Source organism: Vicia villosa, linkage group LG4 (assembly GCF_029867415.1).
Source record: "Vicia villosa cultivar HV-30 ecotype Madison, WI linkage group LG4, Vvil1.0, whole genome shotgun sequence".
NCBI classification, from domain to species: domain Eukaryota; kingdom Viridiplantae; phylum Streptophyta; class Magnoliopsida; order Fabales; family Fabaceae; genus Vicia; species Vicia villosa.
Genome location: NC_081183.1, coordinates 111,983,380 through 112,002,367, shown reverse-complemented (window position 1 = coordinate 112,002,367; position 18,988 = coordinate 111,983,380).

Below are 18,988 nucleotides of genomic sequence, written 5' to 3'. Positions count from 1 at the left end.
AAGACGTCATTGTTGAGGACTTAGAGATGACGGCTAGACAAGTGGATAAAGCAATGAAGGACGGAGCTGCCGTGTTTATGTTGATTGCATCCATGGAAGTGAAGAAGAAAGCAGTGAGTAGCGATTTACCAGTAGTATGTGAATTTCCAGAAGTCTTTCCAGAAGATGTAAGAGAGTTACCGCCAGAGAGGGAGGTAGAGTTTGCTATTGAGTTAGTCCCTGGGACTAGTCCTGTGTCGATGGCGCCGTATCGTATGTCGGCATCTGAATTAGCAGAATTGAAGAGTCAACTGGAAGAGTTACTGGAAAAAGAATTCATTCGTCCTAGTGTGTCACCGTGGGGTGCACCGGTGTTACTAGTGAAGAAGAAAGAAGGTTCAATGAGGTTGTGTGTGGATTACAGACAACTCAACAAGGTTACTATCAAGAATCGGTATCCCTTGCCGAGGATTGATGACTTGATGGATCAACTAGTTGGAGCATGTGTGTTCAGCAAAATTGACTTGAGGTCGGGATATCATCAGATTCGGGTGAAGACGGACGATATTCAGAAAACGGCATTTAGAACGAGGTATGGTCATTACGAATATACAGTGATGCCATTTGGAGTAACCAATGCGCCGGGGGTTTTCATGGAGTATATGAATAGAATCTTCCATCCTTTTCTGGATCAATTCGTAGTAGTATTCATTGATGATATTTTAATATATTCTAAGAATGAAAAAGAGCATGCGGATCATCTTAGGGTGGTATTGGAACTATTGAAGGAAAAGAAACTTTACGCGAAACTGTCAAAGTGTGAGTTCTGGTTAAACGAAGTGAGCTTTCTTGAACATGTAATTTCTAAGGATGGTGTTGCCGTTGACCCAACGAAAGTAGAAGCAGTGTCTCAGTGGGAAGCTCCGAGGTCAGTTTCCGAAATCCGTAGTTTCCTTGGTCTGGCGGGTTACTATAGAAAGTTCATTGAAGGTTTTTCAAAGTTAGCATTACCGTTAACTAAGTTGACTAGGAAGGGTCAAGCGTTTGTTTGGGATTCGAAATGTGAAGAAGGATTCCAAGAGTTGAAGAAGAGGTTGACTAGTGCGCCGATCTTGATTTTGCCGAATCCGGCGGAGTCTTTTGTTGTTTATTGTGATGCTTCGTTGTCAGGATTAGGAGGTGTACTGATGCAGAAACAACAGGTAGTCGCTTATGCGTCGAGACAACTCAAGGTGCATGAGAGAAACTATCCGACTCATGACTTAGAGTTGGCAGCAGTGGTATTTGTGTTGAAGTTGTGGAGGCATTACCTATATGGTTCAAGGTTTGAAGTATTTAGTGATCACAAGAGTTTGAAGTACCTCTTTGACCAAAAAGAGTTGAATATGAGACAAAGAAGATGGTTAGAATTCCTCAAGGATTATGATTTTGAACTGAATTATCATCCGGGTAAAGCAAATGTTGTTGCCGATGCATCGAGTAGGAAGTCCTTGCATATGTCTATGCTTATGGTAAGAGAATTGGATTTAATTGAGCAATTCCGAGATTTGAGTTGGTATGTGAAGACACTCCTACCAGTGTTAAATTGGGTATGCTGAAGCTGACTAATAGTATTCTGGAGGAAATCCGAGAAGGTCAGAAGAATGATGTAGAGTTAGTTGATAAGTTGGCTCTGATTAATCAAGATAAAGGAGGTGAATTCAGAATCGACGAGAATGGTATAATAAGGTTTGGTAATCGTGTTTGTGTTCCTGATGTTGCCGAATTGAGGAAGAGTATTCTTGAAGAAGGACATCGTAGCGGATTGAGTATTCATCCTGGTGCTACCAAGATGTATCACGACTTAAAGAAGCTGTTTTGGTGGCCTGGAATGAAAAAGGAAATAGCTGAATTTGTCTATGCTTGTCTGACTTGCCAGAAGTCGAAGATTGAGCATCAGAAACCGTATGGAGCTATGCAGCCGTTATTTATTCCAGAATGGAAGTGGGATAGTATATCTATGGATTTTGTTTCCGGTTTGCCGAGGACGGTGAAGAATTGTGAAGCTATTTGGGTTATTGTAGACAGGTTGACAAAGTCTGCCCATTTTATACCAATGAGAATGGATTACCCAATGGAGAAGCTGGCTCAATTGTATATTGAGAAGATAGTGAGTTTACATGGTATTCCTTCGAGTATTGTGTCGGATAGAGATCCAAGGTTTACATCCAGATTCTGGGAAAGTTTGCAGAAGGCTTTGGGTACTAAGCTGAGATTGAGTTCTGCTTATCATCCGCAGACGGATGGACAGACAGAAAGAACTATTCAATCGCTAGAAGATTTGTTGCGTGCTTGTGTGTTGGAAAAGGGCGGTGCTTGGGATAGTTATCTACCCTTGATCGAATTTACGTACAATAATAGTTTTCACTCGAGTATTGGTATGGCTCCGTTTGAAGCTTTGTATGGTCGGAGGTGTAGAACGCCTTTATGTTGGTATGAATCTGGCGAAAGTGCCGTGATTGGACCGGAAATTGTTCAGGAGACAACAGAAAAGATTAAGATGATTCAGGAGAAGATGAAGGCTTCTCAGAGTCGTCAGAAGAGTTATCATGACAAGAGACGGAGAACTCTTGAGTTTCAAGAAGGGGATCATGTGTTCTTGAGGGTGACTCCTACAACTGGTGTTGGTAGAGCACTGAGATCAAGGAAGTTGACTCCGCGATTCATTGGTCCGTTTCAAATTTCGGAGAGGGTGGGAGAAGTGGCGTATCGTATTGCGTTGCCACCGACGCTGGCGAATTTGCATGATGTATTCCACGTATCACAGTTGAGGAAGTACATTGCTGACCCATCTCATGTGATCCAAGTCGATGATGTACAGGTAAAAGATAATCTGACAGTTGAGACCTTGCCCATGAGGATTGAAGATCGAAAGGTGAAACAATTGCGTGGCAAGGAGATAGCGTTGGTCAGAGTAGCTTGGGGAGGACCAGCAGGTGGGAATGTGACTTGGGAACTGGAAAGTCAGATGAAGGATTCCTATCCAGAGTTATTCGCCTAAGGTATGTTTTCGAGGACGAAAACTATTTAGTGGGGGAGAGTTGTAACACTCCACTTATTTTCATAATTTAATTTAATTAAATTAATTGAATTATGAGGAATTAAACAATTGGGCTTGAGTTGTGGTTAGTAAGGAAGGGGGTGCATTGGTAGGCCCTATTGCTAAGTAAAACAATTTTATTTCAATTTTAATAAAATAGGAGGAGTTGTGGAATAGAGAGGGTTACAGCATTTTGGGAAAAGAAGCCTGAACGTGAAAAGAGAAGAGGAGCGGAGAAGTGCGACCGAGGAAGAACGAAGAATCAACCTTCAGGTAAGGGGGGACTCTTCCGTTTATCTTCTATTATGGGATTATAGGTGGTAGGATAGGATTTGATCATGCTATTCGGATCAATTGGGTTATGCGTAGGTTGTAGAATTGTTAGGTTTTGGGAGGATTGATGCATAATGATTATATTGATTATGTATTGGTGATAATTGGATGTTTGAATGTATTATAAATGTGTTATAATATGTGCTATTTCACTGTATGCGAAACCTGGTTGGAATGAGATTTGTATGGTAGTGATTCGGTGAAAGAGGGACGAAATCGCAGGCTGATTTCTGCTGTTCGGAGCGCAGGAAATCGCCAGTTCGCGCCGCGTCCAGGAGTTGGCGCCGCGAACTGCGTGGCAGAAGGCCAGGAAGTTTGGTTATGCTCAGTACGCGCCGCGAGAGTATGGTCGCGCCGCGAAGGCGTAGTTTCTTCTCGTTCCGCGCCGCGAAACCTTGTTTGCGCCGCGAAGGCGTAGTTTCGATTCGTTCCGCGCCGCGAACGTGTGTGGCGCCGCGTGCTGTTAGTTGTTGCGACAGGTCATTTTGAAAAGTTTAAAAATGTGTAACTTTTAAACCGTAAACCGGATTTTGGTGCCGTTTCGAGCACAGTGAAGCTAATAAAATAATTTATATACTCAAATGGTGTTTTGAGTTGTGGCTTGAATCATTTTTAAAAACACCGATGTTATTTGTTGTGGTGGAATATGTTTATAGGTACACTAATGAATGTCTTACCTGTATGTTGTTGTGGTTATAACTGGTGTTTATTATACATGTATTATTGGTATGAAATATGTGTTTTATTGATGATTATGACATTAATTGATGTATGTGGGTGATGAGCATGTTATGGTTGATGCATGCATTCATAATCATTCGTGGCTGGTCCTTGACGATGGTGGATCAGTAGTAGCTAATTCCCATTGTGTGGAATTAGTGAGTGGGTGTTGCCGTATCCTTGACGATGGTGGGTCGGTGAGTTGGGTTATCCCAGATTTTGGTACCACATGCATGTAGTTGCATTGCATTAGGCTGTTTTGGTGTTATAACATGAATGGAAGATTGTCCAATGTTATAATATGTGTTAATTTGGTTGTTTGCTTACTGATTGTATGTTTTGAATCTGATCATAACTGTAATTGGGTGAATTGCATGTGAAATGATATTTTATTATCTATATCTTATAACATTAGTTAAATGTGAATGAGACTCACCCTTACTGTTGTTATTTTTCAGATTAAGGAGTAGCTCTCGTATTTGGTGAGGATTAGCTCGTCAAGTAGTTCGTTAGAGTCAGTTGGGTCCGTGTCATGCTCTGGTCGTGTAACACTGGGGGCGTCGTTTAGAGTTACTTGTTAAACTTTTGTTTTGGATGGATTTTATGTTAACGCCTTAAGTCTGTGACTTGGCTGTTTGTTATTCAGATGTTAAAGATAATTCCGCTGTGTTAAACATGATGATCTGAATAAATTTGATTGACGTTCTCTTTTATGGCATGACATGAGTATTATTGTTTAATTATTTGGAAGTTGTAATGCCCTTTTTCATGTTTACTCTGATTATTATTTATTATTTATGCGGGGTATTAGAAGGGTGTTACAATTATCACGTTTTCGCCCCCTTTTTGTCATAACATCAAAAAGCATAAAAGATTCAGATGAAAAACAAACAATATGAGAGAAGAAGATAATATTTCATTGATTCAACAAAATATCAGAAGATACAAAAGGAGATACAAGGAAACAAATGCAAGAACAAAGAGACAACTAAGACCAAAGGACTACGACTAGCCTAGTTTAGAAACTATCTTGGCCAGAAGGTCTTGAATCTCAGAGGTGCTTTCAGTCTACTTCTTCATGAAGGTTCTAAATTCCTCATGCGTTTCATCATGATTATCCAAGCGAGAAGCTAGAACATCTTGGTTCTGTTGAAGAGCCTTGATAGCATTCACCAGAACGGAGGGTTCAGCAGAAGAAGCTTCAGAGCTATTGTTCAGAGGGATAGCATTCCCAGTAGCAGCATCTAATATGAGAACATCATCTTGATTTTCCTCAACAGGAACTTTCTCAGCATGATGATTCTCCGCATCTTGCTTCTTAGCATCAGCTTCTGACATAGAAGCATCTTCAGAATATTCTGGAGCAGGGATCTCTGAATCTTCATTCTCCAGAGCCTTAAGAATCTCAGCCAAATTCTTTGGAGGAATGGGAGCAGCAACTTTTGAAGGGTAGACAACCTCCGGAATGACCATGTTTGGTGCCTTCTTAGAAGGATTCTCCCTTAGCCAGTTGAATAGCCATTGGAAATCTCCAGTCAAAACAGAATATGGAGGCTTCCATACGACCATAGTCAGGCATGGTTCTTCTTCCAACTCATCCACAAACTTCTTCTCCTCAAGAGATTTCCAATTTATGATTGGATGATAGGACTTACCATCATCAAGATCCAAGCAGTAACCAGAAGACCCAGATGCCTCAGCAACACATCTCTTCTGGATGTACATAGCATCAAGCTGAAAATCCCATCTAAAAATATTCCAAAAGCCCCTAATAGCAACATGATCTAACTTGGAGTCATGAGCAGCTCTCAAAGTTTCCATCCTCTTTCTGAACATAATATTGAACATGGAAAAAGCAGTATCAATGGAGGGTTCAGGAGGGTTAAAGGTGAAACGGTAGTCATGGTACAAAAGGCAATAGGGATTGGATTTTCTGGAAGGTAAAGAATGAGTTAAAGAAGGTGGAGATTCTGTGGTGACGGTAGATGAAGATGGATTTTCAGAAGGTGTTGGGGGAATAGAAGTTAGTGGTTCAGGGTTCAGAATATGGGTAGAAGGAGGTGGTTGGAAACTGTTTGGGATGGTGAGGGAATTTTGGGGTTCAGAAGGAGGAGGCTTTTTCTGAGAGGAACGAGCAGCATTTAATGCACGGAAAGATTCCCAGATGCACTTCTCTTGATATTCTTAGGAATTTACTTTGAGAGGATCATAAGTAATCTTCTGCTTCTTAGCTAGCTTAGCTTCTTCTTCTGAAGCTTTTCTCTTTAATTTCTTTTCTTTCTTCTTCTGTTATTTCTTCTTCAACTTAGCCAGAGATGGAAGAACTCTTCCTCGAATCCACGCAGGATCAACAGAAGATTGAGCTTTGACACAAGACTTCAAATAACGCTTAATAGATTTGTCAAGCTCTTCTTTGAACAATTGAGCAAAACTCTCAACAGGTGTTCTTCTAGTCAGAATATCTGGAAATATTCTTGGAGTAGAAGTTACCTTCTCAATCAGAAGCATCCTTTTAAGATCAAAAGCATTCAGAATGTATCCTTGAATGACAGTTAAGAACTTGGGTGTACCAACAGTTCTCAGAATGTCCAACAAGTCACTTTCTATCAGAATGTCTGAAATCATTCTGGCAAGAGGAATGGTGTTCTTCTTGAAATTTGGAAACTTCTTGCGTTCTTCATCTCGAGATTCTTCAATATATGTCTTCAAATGTTTAAAAAGAATGCTTGAGAGATTAACATCAGTACCTTTTCCAATGCAAAAAAGAACATACTTCTGATCCTGATTTACATACGTAGAGGTAAGAGATCGCTTTCTATGATAAAGAGATCCTAGAATAATCTCAGCCCAAACTCTGTAGAACGGTTTCAACGAAGTAGTTTGATGAGACGCATAACCAGAAGCAGTAGACACTTCTTTATCAACTGTTTCCAAATCAACTCTACCAGGAAGAGCTCATGTGACTCCTTCAGAATCATCAAGACCATACAACTTCCTAATCATTTCCTCAGTTACTACAACTTCATGCCCTAATACGAAGGAGATGATAGCAGTTGGAGTAACCGTAGCATAAACCCAGAAATCCTTAACCAAGACAGGATACACTGGTCCAACCAGTCTTTCAAAGTAGTTTGACCAACCTTGTGCCATCATTGCTTCTTTTCCTTTGAAATGATGTTCCCACAGATTTTCAAAGTCAACCATTGTTTCGCAAAGAACTTCCAATTCATTTGATGGAATAGAACAAGTCTTCAATGGAGCGTAGCCATATTTGTGTTGAACAAGATGAGCAGAAGACATTTTCTTTTGAGTACTTGATGATGAAATCATGAATAACTTCTGAGATTCGATTTAGAACTAGGGTTTATGCAATGAACGAAAGAGAGAGAGAGGGAGAGAGAGAGAGATGGACGAAAGAGACAATGAATGAGGAGAGAGAATGTAAAGAGATGAATGGAAATGAAGATGAGTTTAAATAGAAACGGATTTGAAATGAAATGCAATGTGTGTTTGAATGAATATGATTATGGAAAAACATAGAATCAATTGCATTTAATGAGAAATGACGTTAGGAGAGATAATGTAATATTTGAAATGATTTGCATGGTTACCTAGGGCGGCGTCTCCTCAACTGCACGCATACTTGTCCAAATAGAGTGAACACGTGTTCAACATCTGGAAAGCTGGTGACAACTGTTTTGCTTTAAAAGAACTTCTGAATCAACTTAGATAATGAAACATTAGTAATAACAGAATCAGAACTTCTAATTGATCAACATCAGAACTTCTTATAAGAAGATAAAACAAAAACATTTCAGAACTAATCCATACGTCAGAACTTCTCATCTTCTCATCATGGGCATAAATCCATACTGATATTCTTCAGAATGAACTTAAACCTATCTTCAGCAAGGGGTTTTGTAAAGATATCAGCCCATTGATGATCTGTATCAACAAAGTTCAAAGATAGAACACCCTTCTGAACATAGTCACTAATGAAATGATGTTTGATCTCAATATGTTTAGCTTTGGAATGTAAGATAGGATTCTTAGATAAACATATAGCAGAAGTATTATCACAGAAGATAGGAATGTTACTCTCATAAATTTGATAATCTTTTAGCTGACTCTTCATCCAGAGCATCTGTGTGCTACAACCAGCAGCAGCAACATATTTTGCTTCTGTTGTTGAGAGGGCAATGGTAACTTGCTTCTTGCTGTACCAGGAGATCAGATGACTTCCAAGAAATTGACAACTTCCAAAAGTACTCTTTCTTTCAATTCTATCTCCAGCGTAGTCAGCATCACAGTATCCTACTAAGTTGTACTATTTAGATCTTCTCTAGACTAAACCAACATTAGTAGTACCTTTCAGATACCTCAGAATTCTCTTAACAGTTGTTAAGTGAGATTCTCTAGGATATGATTGGAATCTTGCACACAGACAAACACTAAATAAAATGTCAGGTCTAGATGCAGTGAGATATAAAAGAGATCCAATCATACCTCTGTGCAACTTCTGGTCTACCTTCTTACTTACCTCTCCTTACCTAGGACACATGTTGGATGCATGGGAGTTTTGGCTTCTTTGCTTTCAGAAAGATTAAACTTCTTCAGAAGTTATTTCACATACTTCGTTTGATGAACATATGTTCCATCAGAAGCTTGATTGATTTGAATCCCAAGGAAGTACTTGAGTTCTCCCATCATGCTCATCTCGAACTTAGCCTGCATAGACTTAGCAAACTCCTTTCAAAGTGTAGCATTAGATGTTCCAAAGATAATATCATCAACATAAATTTGACAAATTAAAATATCTTTCTTAAAGGTTTTATAGAAGAGAGTAGTATCCACTTGTCCTCTAGTAAAACCATTGTTCAGAAGGAAAGAACTTAATCTTTCATACCAAGCTCTAGGAGCGTGCTTCAATCCATACAGTGATTTCTTTAATTCGAAAACATGTTCTGGATACTTAGAGTCTTCAAAACCAAGAGGTTGGTGGACATAAACTTCTTCTTCTATATAACCATTTAAGAAGGCACTCTTAACATCCATCTGATATAGAGTGATGTTATGTTGAGTGACAAAAGAAATCAATAAGCGAATAGATTCTAACCTGGCCACTGGTGCAAAGGTTTTTGTATAGTCAATCCCTTCTTGCTGACTATAGCCCTGAGCAACCAGTCTGGCTTTGTTTCTTACAACTTCTCCTTTTTCGCTCAGCTTGTTTCTGAAGACCCACTTGGTTCCAATGATGTTGAATCCTTTTGGTCTAGGAACAAGATCTCGTACATCATTCCTTGTAAACTGATTTAGTTCTTCTTGCATGGCAATTATCCAGTCTGCATCTTCTAGAGCTTGATCAACAGAAGTTGGCTCGATCAAAGAAACAAGGCCTAATTGACATTCTGCATTGTTTTTAAGGAATTCTCTTGTTCTGATAGGATCATCCTTCTTTCCAAGAATGACATCTTCTGAGTGAGCAGATGTGAGTCTAGAAGATCTTCTTACTGTTGGCTCTTCAAAAATTCTAAGATTCTCTAAAGATGCAGCAACTTCATCTTCTGATCCTTTGCTTCTAAGATCTTCAACTTCTGATACTTTGTTTCTTGGTTTTTCAGCTTCTGAAATTGAGATATCTATATCTGCAAATTCTCAAACTACTTTGGCTTTTCAAGACCAAGCTTATCATCAAATCTGATATTGATTTATTCTTCTACAACCAATGTTTCAGTATTGTATACTCTGTAGCCTTTAGAGCGTTCAGAATATCCAAGAAGGTAACACTTCTGTGCCTTAGAATCAAACTTACCAAGTTGATCTTTAGTATTCAGAATGAAACAAACACATCCAAAAGGATGAAAATATGAAATGTTGGGCTTTCTGTTCTTCCACAATTCATAAGGACTCTTATTTAGAATAAGCCTCATAGAGATTCTATTCTGAATATAACATGCAGTATTTATTGCTTCTACCCAGAAATGCTTAGCCATATTGGTCTCATTGATCATGGTTCTGGCCATTTCTTGTAGAGTCCTATTCTTTCGCTCTACAACTCCATTTTGCTGTGGAGTTCTAGTGCAAGAGAAATCATGGGCAATACCATTTTCTTTAAAGAACTCCTCAAAGAATCTGTTCTCAAATTCGCCACCATGATCACTTCTGACCTTTATGATTTTGCACTCCTTCTCAGATTGAATCTGAGTGCAGAATTCAAAGAACACTGAATGAGACTCATCCTTGTGTTTTAAGAACTTTACCCATGTCCAGCGGCTATAATCATCTACGATGACTAATCCATATTTCTTCCCTCTGACAGATGCTGTTTTGACTGGGCCAAACAGATCAATGTGTAGAAGTTCTAGCGGCCTAGAGGAAGAAACAAAATTCTTAGATTTGAATGCAGGTTTGGAGAACTTGCCTTTCTGACATGCTTCGCAAAGAGCATCTGATTTATATTTCAGCATTGAGAGCCCTCTGACCAGATTTAGTTTGTTAATCTGAGAAATCTTTCTCAAACTAGCATGGCCTAATCTTCTGTGCCAGACCCATTGCTCTTTGCTACCAGACATAAGACAAGTCACCTTCTGCTTCTTAAGATCAGAAAGATCAATCTTATAAATGTTGTTCTTTCTCTTGCCTGTAAATAGGATTGAGCCATCCTTTTGACTTACAGCCTTGCAAGACTTTTGATTGAAGATTATGTCATAACCATTGTCACTTAATTGACTTATGGACAATAAGTTATGTGCTAATCCTTCTACAAGAAGTACATTAGATATGGAAGGAGAGTTACCAGTACGTATGGTTCTAGAGCCAATAATCTTGCCCTTCTGATCTCCTCCAAACTTTACTTCTCCAGTGGACTTAAGCACCAGGTCTGGGAACATTGACCTTTTTCCCGTCATGTGCCGCGAGCACCCAGAGTCCAGATACCATGACATGCTTTGCTTTTTCTTCTTTGCTGCCAAGGATATCTACAACAGAAATTATCTTCTCCTTAGGTACCCACAACTTCTTGGGTCCTTTCTTGTTAGTTCTCCTCAAGTTCTGATTGAACTTGGGTTTGGCATGATAAACAACAGGAGGTACAACATGATATTCCTTAGGTATAGCAGCATGATATTTTCTAGGTTATGTCATGCTTCTTAGTGTGTGTAACATGAAAGCTTTTGGCATGTGAAGTGAGCCTAATATCATGTGAGTGGCCATACTTGAACTGATCATACAATGGCTTGTATATGAATTTCATATTATCTACAAGTTCAAGTTTGTGTGGGGTATCACCCTCATAGCCAATGCCAACTCTCTTGTTTCCAAAAACAGCATATATCATAGAAGCAAGATGACTTCTGCCAATACTTCTATATAAGAACTTTCTAAAGCTCAAGTCATATTCTTTCAGAATATGGTTCAGACTAGGAATGGACTTTTCTGAGTCAGAAGGAGATCCAATATCTTTGGATAATTTTAAAACTTTTTCCTTCAGTTCAGAATTTTCCACTTCCAGCTTCTTAGTTTCAGAGTCAAATAGTTTTTTCAGCTTTTTGTATTTGATACTAAGATGAGCCTTGAGTTCCAGAAGTTCTGTTAAACTGGAAACTAACTCTTCTCTAGATAGTTCAGAAAATACCTCTTCAGAATCTGATTCTGATGTAGATTCTAATCCATCATCAACTGTGGCCATTAGTTCAATGTTTGCCTACTCGCCTTCAGAGTCTGATTCTGATTCTGATGAATCTGAATCATCCCACGTTGCCATAAGACCTTTCTTCTTATGAAACTTCTTCTTGGACTTCTCCTTCTGAAACTTTGGACACTCACTCTTGTAGTGACCTGGCTCATTGCACTCAAAGAAAGTGACCTTCTTCTTGTCATATCTTCTAATTCCAGAAGATTCTCCTTTTTCAAGCTTCTTAGAACTTTTGAAGTTCTTGAACTTCCTATGCTTGCTCTTCCAGAGTTGGTTTACCCTTCTGGAGATCATGGACAATTCATCTTCTTCTTCTGATTCTGATTCTTCAGAATCTTCTTCTTTATCTTGAAAAGCGTTAGTGCATTTTTTATAATTAGATTTTAATGCAATAGACTTACCTTTCTTCTGAGGTTCATTTGCATCCAGATCTATTTCATGGCTTCTTAAAGCGCTGATCAGCTCTTCCAAAGAGACTTCATTCAGATACTTTGCTATCTTGATGCAGTCACCATTGGGCCCCATCTTCTGGGCAAGCTTCTAATGATCTTCTTGACATGATCAACTCTAGTATATCCCTTGTCAAGAAATCTTAATCCAGCAGTTAGCGTTTGAAATCTTGAGAACATTTTCTCAATGTTTTCATCATCCTCCATCTTGAAGGCTTCATATTTTTGGATCAAGGCAAGAGCTTTGGTCTCCTTGACTTGGGCATTTCCTTCATGAGTCATTTTCAATGATTCATATATGTCATAGGCAGTTTCCCTGTTAGATATCTTCTCATATTCAGCATGAGAGATAGCATTCAGCAAAACAGTCCTACACTTGTGATGATTTTTGAATTCTTTCTTTTGATCATCACTCATTTCTTGTCTTGTCAGATTTACTCCTCTAGCTTTCACTGGATGTTTGTAACCATCCACCAGAAGATCCCATAAGTCACCATCTAAACCAAGAAAGTAACTTTCAAGTTTATCTTTCCAATATTCAAAGTTTTCACCATCGAATACTGGTGGTCTAGTGTAACCATTGTTACCATTTCCATTGTGTTGCTCAGCAGAGCCAGATGTAGATGTAGGTGGTGGAGTTTCAACCATCTTGACTTAGTGTTTTTCTCTTCCTGAATATTTTCTAAACACGGTTAAGTGCTTGCACCTTAGAACCGGCGCTCTGATGCCAATTGAAGGATAGAAAAACACTTAGAAAGGGGGGTTTGAATAAGTGTGACTTTAAAAACGCTTAAGATAAAAACAATTGCACAATGATTTTTATCCTGGTTCGTTGTTAACGAAACTACTCCAATCCACCCCCTAAGTGTGATTTACCTCACCTGGGGATTTAATCCACTAATCAATCTTGATTACAATGGTTTTCCACTTAGATACCTTCTAAGTCTTCTAGAGTATTCTGATCACAACCTGATCACTCTTGGAACACAATGCTTAGATACCCTCTAAGACTTCTAGAGAATCCGATCACAACTTGATCTCCTATAGTTCTTTACAAATGAATGTAAACAAATTCTTACAAGAGTATTACAATGCCTCTTAATAAGCTATAATCACAACTGTGATATTTCTCTTCAGTTTAAGCTTAATCTCACTAAGATATTACAACAGTAATGAAGTGAGGTTGAAGATGAAGTTTGAGAGCTTTTCACTTTGACAGCGTTTCTGTATTTTTGCGTAGAGTGTTGTGTATTCAGCTTCTCATCAAAACTTCTATTTATAGGCGTTTTGAGAAGATGACTATTGGGAGCATTTAATACGTTCCGTGATCCGTACAGCATTGCATTTAATGTTTCACTCTTTTGTCAACTACCTCGAGCCTTGCTTTTCCTGCTACAACTGACTTTGCTTTTAATAGCTTCTAACGTTCCTTTTGTCAGTTAGCGTTTCCTGCCATCTTGTACTTGCTTCTGATCTGATCTTTGTAGATACAACGTTTGAATATATCAGAGTCAAACAACTTGGTGCAGAGCATCTTCTTGTCTTCTGACTTTGAAGTGCTTCTTAGCGTGATACCATAAGAACTTCAGTGTTTCTGCTTCTGATCTCAAGTTCCTCTGATGCTTCAATAGACCATGTTCTGATTCTGCTTGACCATCTTCTGATGTCTTGCGAGAGCATGTTCTGATGTTGCATGCTGGACCTTCTGAGTCAGTGCTTCTTGCGCTGATTTTGTGCATACTCTTTATATATTTCCTGAAATAGAAATTGCATAGGATTAGAGTACCACATTTTCTTAAGAAAAATTCATATACATTGTTATCATCAAAACTAAGAATATTGATCAGAACAATTCTTGTTCTAACAATATGTTGATGCTGCTGGATATAGTACACAGATGCTCTGGATGAAAAGTCAGCTAGAAGACTATCAGATACATGAGATTTAATCCAGAACTTATGTTAAAGCAAAACAACTGTCACCAGCTATTCTAGATGATGACCACGTGTTCATTCTGAAGGGACAAGCATGCGTGCAGTTGATGAGCCGCCGCCCTAGGTAACTGTGCAAATCTTTTCAAATCTCACGCTACCTTCAATAACGTCTATCAACATTAAATGTAAATGATTCAGTTTCCGTAACTGTTGCATTCAGAATCTCATTGTATTTTATTTTCAAATTCGTGCCTATTTAAACACATTTCATATTCATTTTCCCTCTTTTCACACATTCATCATCTTCGTTATATGCATTTCTGTCTCTTCTTCTCTCTTTTCAAAAACCCTAAAGTTAAGAAACCCCTTAATATCAAGCAATCTTCAATGGTTTCTTCATCAAACACTCAACAAAAGGTTTCGCCTCAGCAACATTAACAAGAACAACAACAACAATCTCCTTTGAAGACTTGTTTGATTCCGTATGAAGATTTAGAATTTCTCTGTGAGCTTATGGTTGATTTTGAAAATATTCAAGCACATTAGTTTGACATCAAGACCAGTATGTTGGTTCAAGGATGGGCAAACTTCTTTGATCGTATTATTGGACCGTTTATCCATTATTGGTTAAGGAATTTTTGACGCATGCTACTCTAACATCAAACGCCATCATCTCCTTTGTGTTCGGGCAAGAAGTGGTAATCACTAAAAAACTGATAAGGAAGTTATTCAATCTCCAAAATGTGGGTGAAATAACTAGCTCTCTTCCTGGAAGGACTAACTAGGAAGTAGTCTATCTAGAGGTATTTACTTCTGGAAAAGGTTCACCTCATTCTACAGATCTGAAGCCTCCTTACAGAGTTTGGGCAAAGGTTATTCTGGGATCTCTCAATCGCAGAAAATCAACTATTTCTGCAACCTATATAAGTCAAGATCAGCAGTACCTTCTATATTGCATTGGAAAGGGTATCGATATCAACTTGCCTCAAGTTCTATTCAATCATCTGTGTACTCATGTGAAAGAATCAAGAGAGGCAGAACGTCTGAAGTATCCAAAGATTAAGAAGAATATCATTCCTATGGGAAGATTGATATCTGACATTCTGACTGAGAGTGGTCTGATTGATACTCTAAGAGCAGCTGGCTCTATTATCTGACCATTGTTCATGGCAGTACTCTAACAGCTTAGTCTCTAAGAAGAATTCAGTTAATTAAAAAGGTGATCTCCACACCAAAGGTGATTCCTAATATTCTAATCAGAAGAACTCCAGTGGTTGACTTCCCTTTGATGTTCAAGGAAGAACTGTCAGAATATGTTCAACTCTATCTGGAATCTTGTGTAAGAGACCAATCAAAAGTTGACCCTGCCTGGATTTGTGGAAGAACTCTCCCATCTTTGGATGAGTTAAAGAAAAAGGACAAGAAGAAGAAACAGAAGAAGTTGAATAGAAAGGTTACTGACGAAGGTCCTGCTGTAAAGAAAGCTAAGAAGCAGAAGAAACCTTCAGGTACTGTTATTTCTGACTCTGTACTTGTTAACAATTATGAACACGTATCAACAGAGTCCCTCAAAATACCTAGAACTTTTGAACAGTTTTAGAAGCTAATAGAAGAAATTGATAATGTAGACACCTCTAGTTTACATTCTTCCTCTGATCTCCCACCTCAGAAAAGACCACCATCTTCTGAACTTCCATCTTCTTCCACCACCTCTAAAAGAAACTGTCCACTTCATTCTGAACCAGTTCTAAACCCCCAACCTCTAAATGTTATCTCTCCACCAATTCCATCTGAAAATATATTCTCCACTAACCAACCAACCTCCTCTATTCCTAAACCAATCTCACCTATTGTTGACCCTTCATCTCCATCCACATTTTCTGACCCTCTTGTTGTTGTCGTTGAATCTAAAAATGAAGCAGAATCTTCCCCTCCACCATTTTCTTCAATCACCTCATTGCTTGATAGAACTCCTGAACCTTATTTCATTCTCAACCCAGTTGATCCAATAACTGTCCTCAACCCTCCAAAACCCACTATTGATATTCATTTTGAATTGTTGAAGTATAAGGTACAAACAGAGTTAGATGCTCTGAAGGTTGCTCATGACTCCGGGATGGATCATGTAGCTGCTGGAAAGCTCTGGAGAGCTTTTGCTAAGGAAGTGCAAGCTAAGTTTCTAGACATCCAGAAGGACTGTCTTGCTGACACTCCTGGCCCTGCTGGACTGTTGCTGACTTTTGACAGTGGAAGGTATTATCATCCAATCACTGACTGGAAGCCTCTAGAAGAGAAGCCTTTCATTGATGAAATGGAAGCAGATAATTCCTTGGCTCTAGTTTTCTGGAAGCCTTATCCATATAAAGTTCTGACTAGAGATTTTCAGCTTATGTTCAACTGGTTCAGAGAGAATCCTCTGGAAGCTCATCCTGATTTGGTGTATCCTCAAGTTGAGTATCCTCCAGAAGTAGAGATTCCTATTTTTCAAGAGCACCTTGCTGAAGAACTTTCTTTTGAGGAAAATCTGAAAGATGCTCAAATGGTTGAAGATGATGTTGCTCATCCTGTCCTAGAAGATAACTTTGTTGCTTCTTCTGCTGGTCCTTCATCTTCTATTCTGATGAACACTCTGAAGGAACTCCAATAGAATCAGGCTACCTTGGCTAGTCGTCTGGACAAGCAAGATGACACCAATGAGGAATTCAGAACTTGGATGTAGAAACAAGAAGAAACCTCCAAGAAGCAAGTTGAAGACACCTCTGAGATTAAGAACCTTATGGCCGCCTTAGCCTCTAAGTTTAGCCAGTCGTAGTCTATGTCTTGTGTCTTAGTTGGTTTTCTTTATTTTTGCATCTATTTTGTTTGCATATGCTTGTTCTCCCTTTTGATTAATCAATGAATATTATCTTTTCTCTCTTCACTCTGTGTGTCTTTCATCTGAATCTTTTATACTTTTTGATGTTATGACAAAAAGGGGGAGAAGCGTGCTAATTGAATTGATTTATAATATCAGTTGCTAGGCTTAAGTCTCAACATTCCTAACATATATTGTAAGTTTTCTATCTTTGATATTTTTGCAGGAATGTGATACTCTAGACAAGCTCAATAAGGGAGAAGCAAATATTGAGGAGAAGCAAATTTGAAGAGAAGCATCTCTCAAAGAGTTGACGCAATAAAGCGCTTAATGTTCTGATACATTTCAAGTTTTGATTCAAGCCTTTGCTAAGTGCTATGATACAAACCATGATCTGATTGCTCTCATACAAGAATATGCAAGATCAGAAAGAAGCTATTCTCTAAATGCAAGAAGCCATAAAGCTCTGAAACAAGCAAGCCTTCTTGATGCTCTAATAGAAGGTTGAAGATAGAGCTCTGATACAAGTGATCTCAGAGAGAAATTCAAAGCTCTGAAGTTGTCCAATGGAAGCTCTGAAGAGAAGCTCTGAATTATCTGAAGTTCAAAGTTCAACGTGAAAGTCTCATCTAAAATGGAAAAAGACTCAAGGAAGTCTTTTATTTATAAATTCTTCTAATATTAATTTCAGGGGGAGATTGCTAATCTCAGGGGGAGACATATTCACACATTCTAAATTATATGCTTAATGCTATATTTGTGTATTGTCTTTGTTCATCTGATATTCTAGATATAAATTCATATCAATTCTGTATGTTTTTGTCATCATCAAAAAGGGGGAGATTGTTAGAAAAATAAATGTTCTGATCATTAATCTTAGTTTTGATGATAACCTTGTGTATGAATTTTGTATAAGACAATGTGGTACTCTAATCCTTTACACTTTCCATTTCAGGAAAAATATAAAAGAGTATGCACAAATCAGCGTTCAGAAGCACTGACCCAGAAGTTCTGGATGGCTTCATCAGAACATGGTCTGGCAAGACATCAGAAGATGGTCTTGAAGAATCAGAACATGATCTGGAAAGCATCAGAAGATGGCAGTCAGAAGTAAAAGCTCTGAAGCTCTGATGGTATCACGCTCAAAGCACTTCAAGCCTGAAGACAGAAGTTGCATCTACATCAAAGCTGAAGACTCTGAAATTCAAACGTCTATTCTACACATTCTGAGTCCAGGAGAAAGTACAAGTACAAAAGGATATAACATCAAATCTCTGACTGACAAAAGGAACGTTAGAAGCTACAAAAGGCAAAGTCAATAAAAGCAGCAAAAGCATGGCTCGAGGTAGTTGAGAAAAGTGTGAAACATTAAATACAACATTGTACTATTCAAGCAAAGCATTAAATCGTTCCCAACGGTCATTTTCCTCTCAGCGCATATATATTGAAGTTCTGATTCAGAAGCTGTAACAACACTCTTGCGCAAATACACTGAAACACTGTCAGACTGAAAATCAAAGAAGAACTTCATCTTAAACCTCACAACTTTGAAATATTTTAGTGAGTGTTAAGAACTAGTACTTAAGAGAAATATCACTTGATGATTAGAGCTTTCTTAGAAGCAAAACAAACTCTTGTATTATTTATTTTACATTCAATGTAAAAGGATTTCCTAGAGAGATCAAGTTGTGATCTGTAGACTCTAGAAGACTTGGAGGGTATATAAGTGGAGAACCATTGTAATCAGTTTGATAAGTGGATTAAATCTTCAGTTGAGGTAAATCACCTTATCAGGGGTGGACTGGAGTAGTTTTTTTAACAACGAACCAGGATAAAAATAATTGTGTTCTTTATTTTTGTCTACCATTTTTGAAAAGTTACACTTATTCAATCCCTCTTTTCTAAGTGTTTTTCACTCCTTCATAAAGCTCAAAATATTCACGTTAA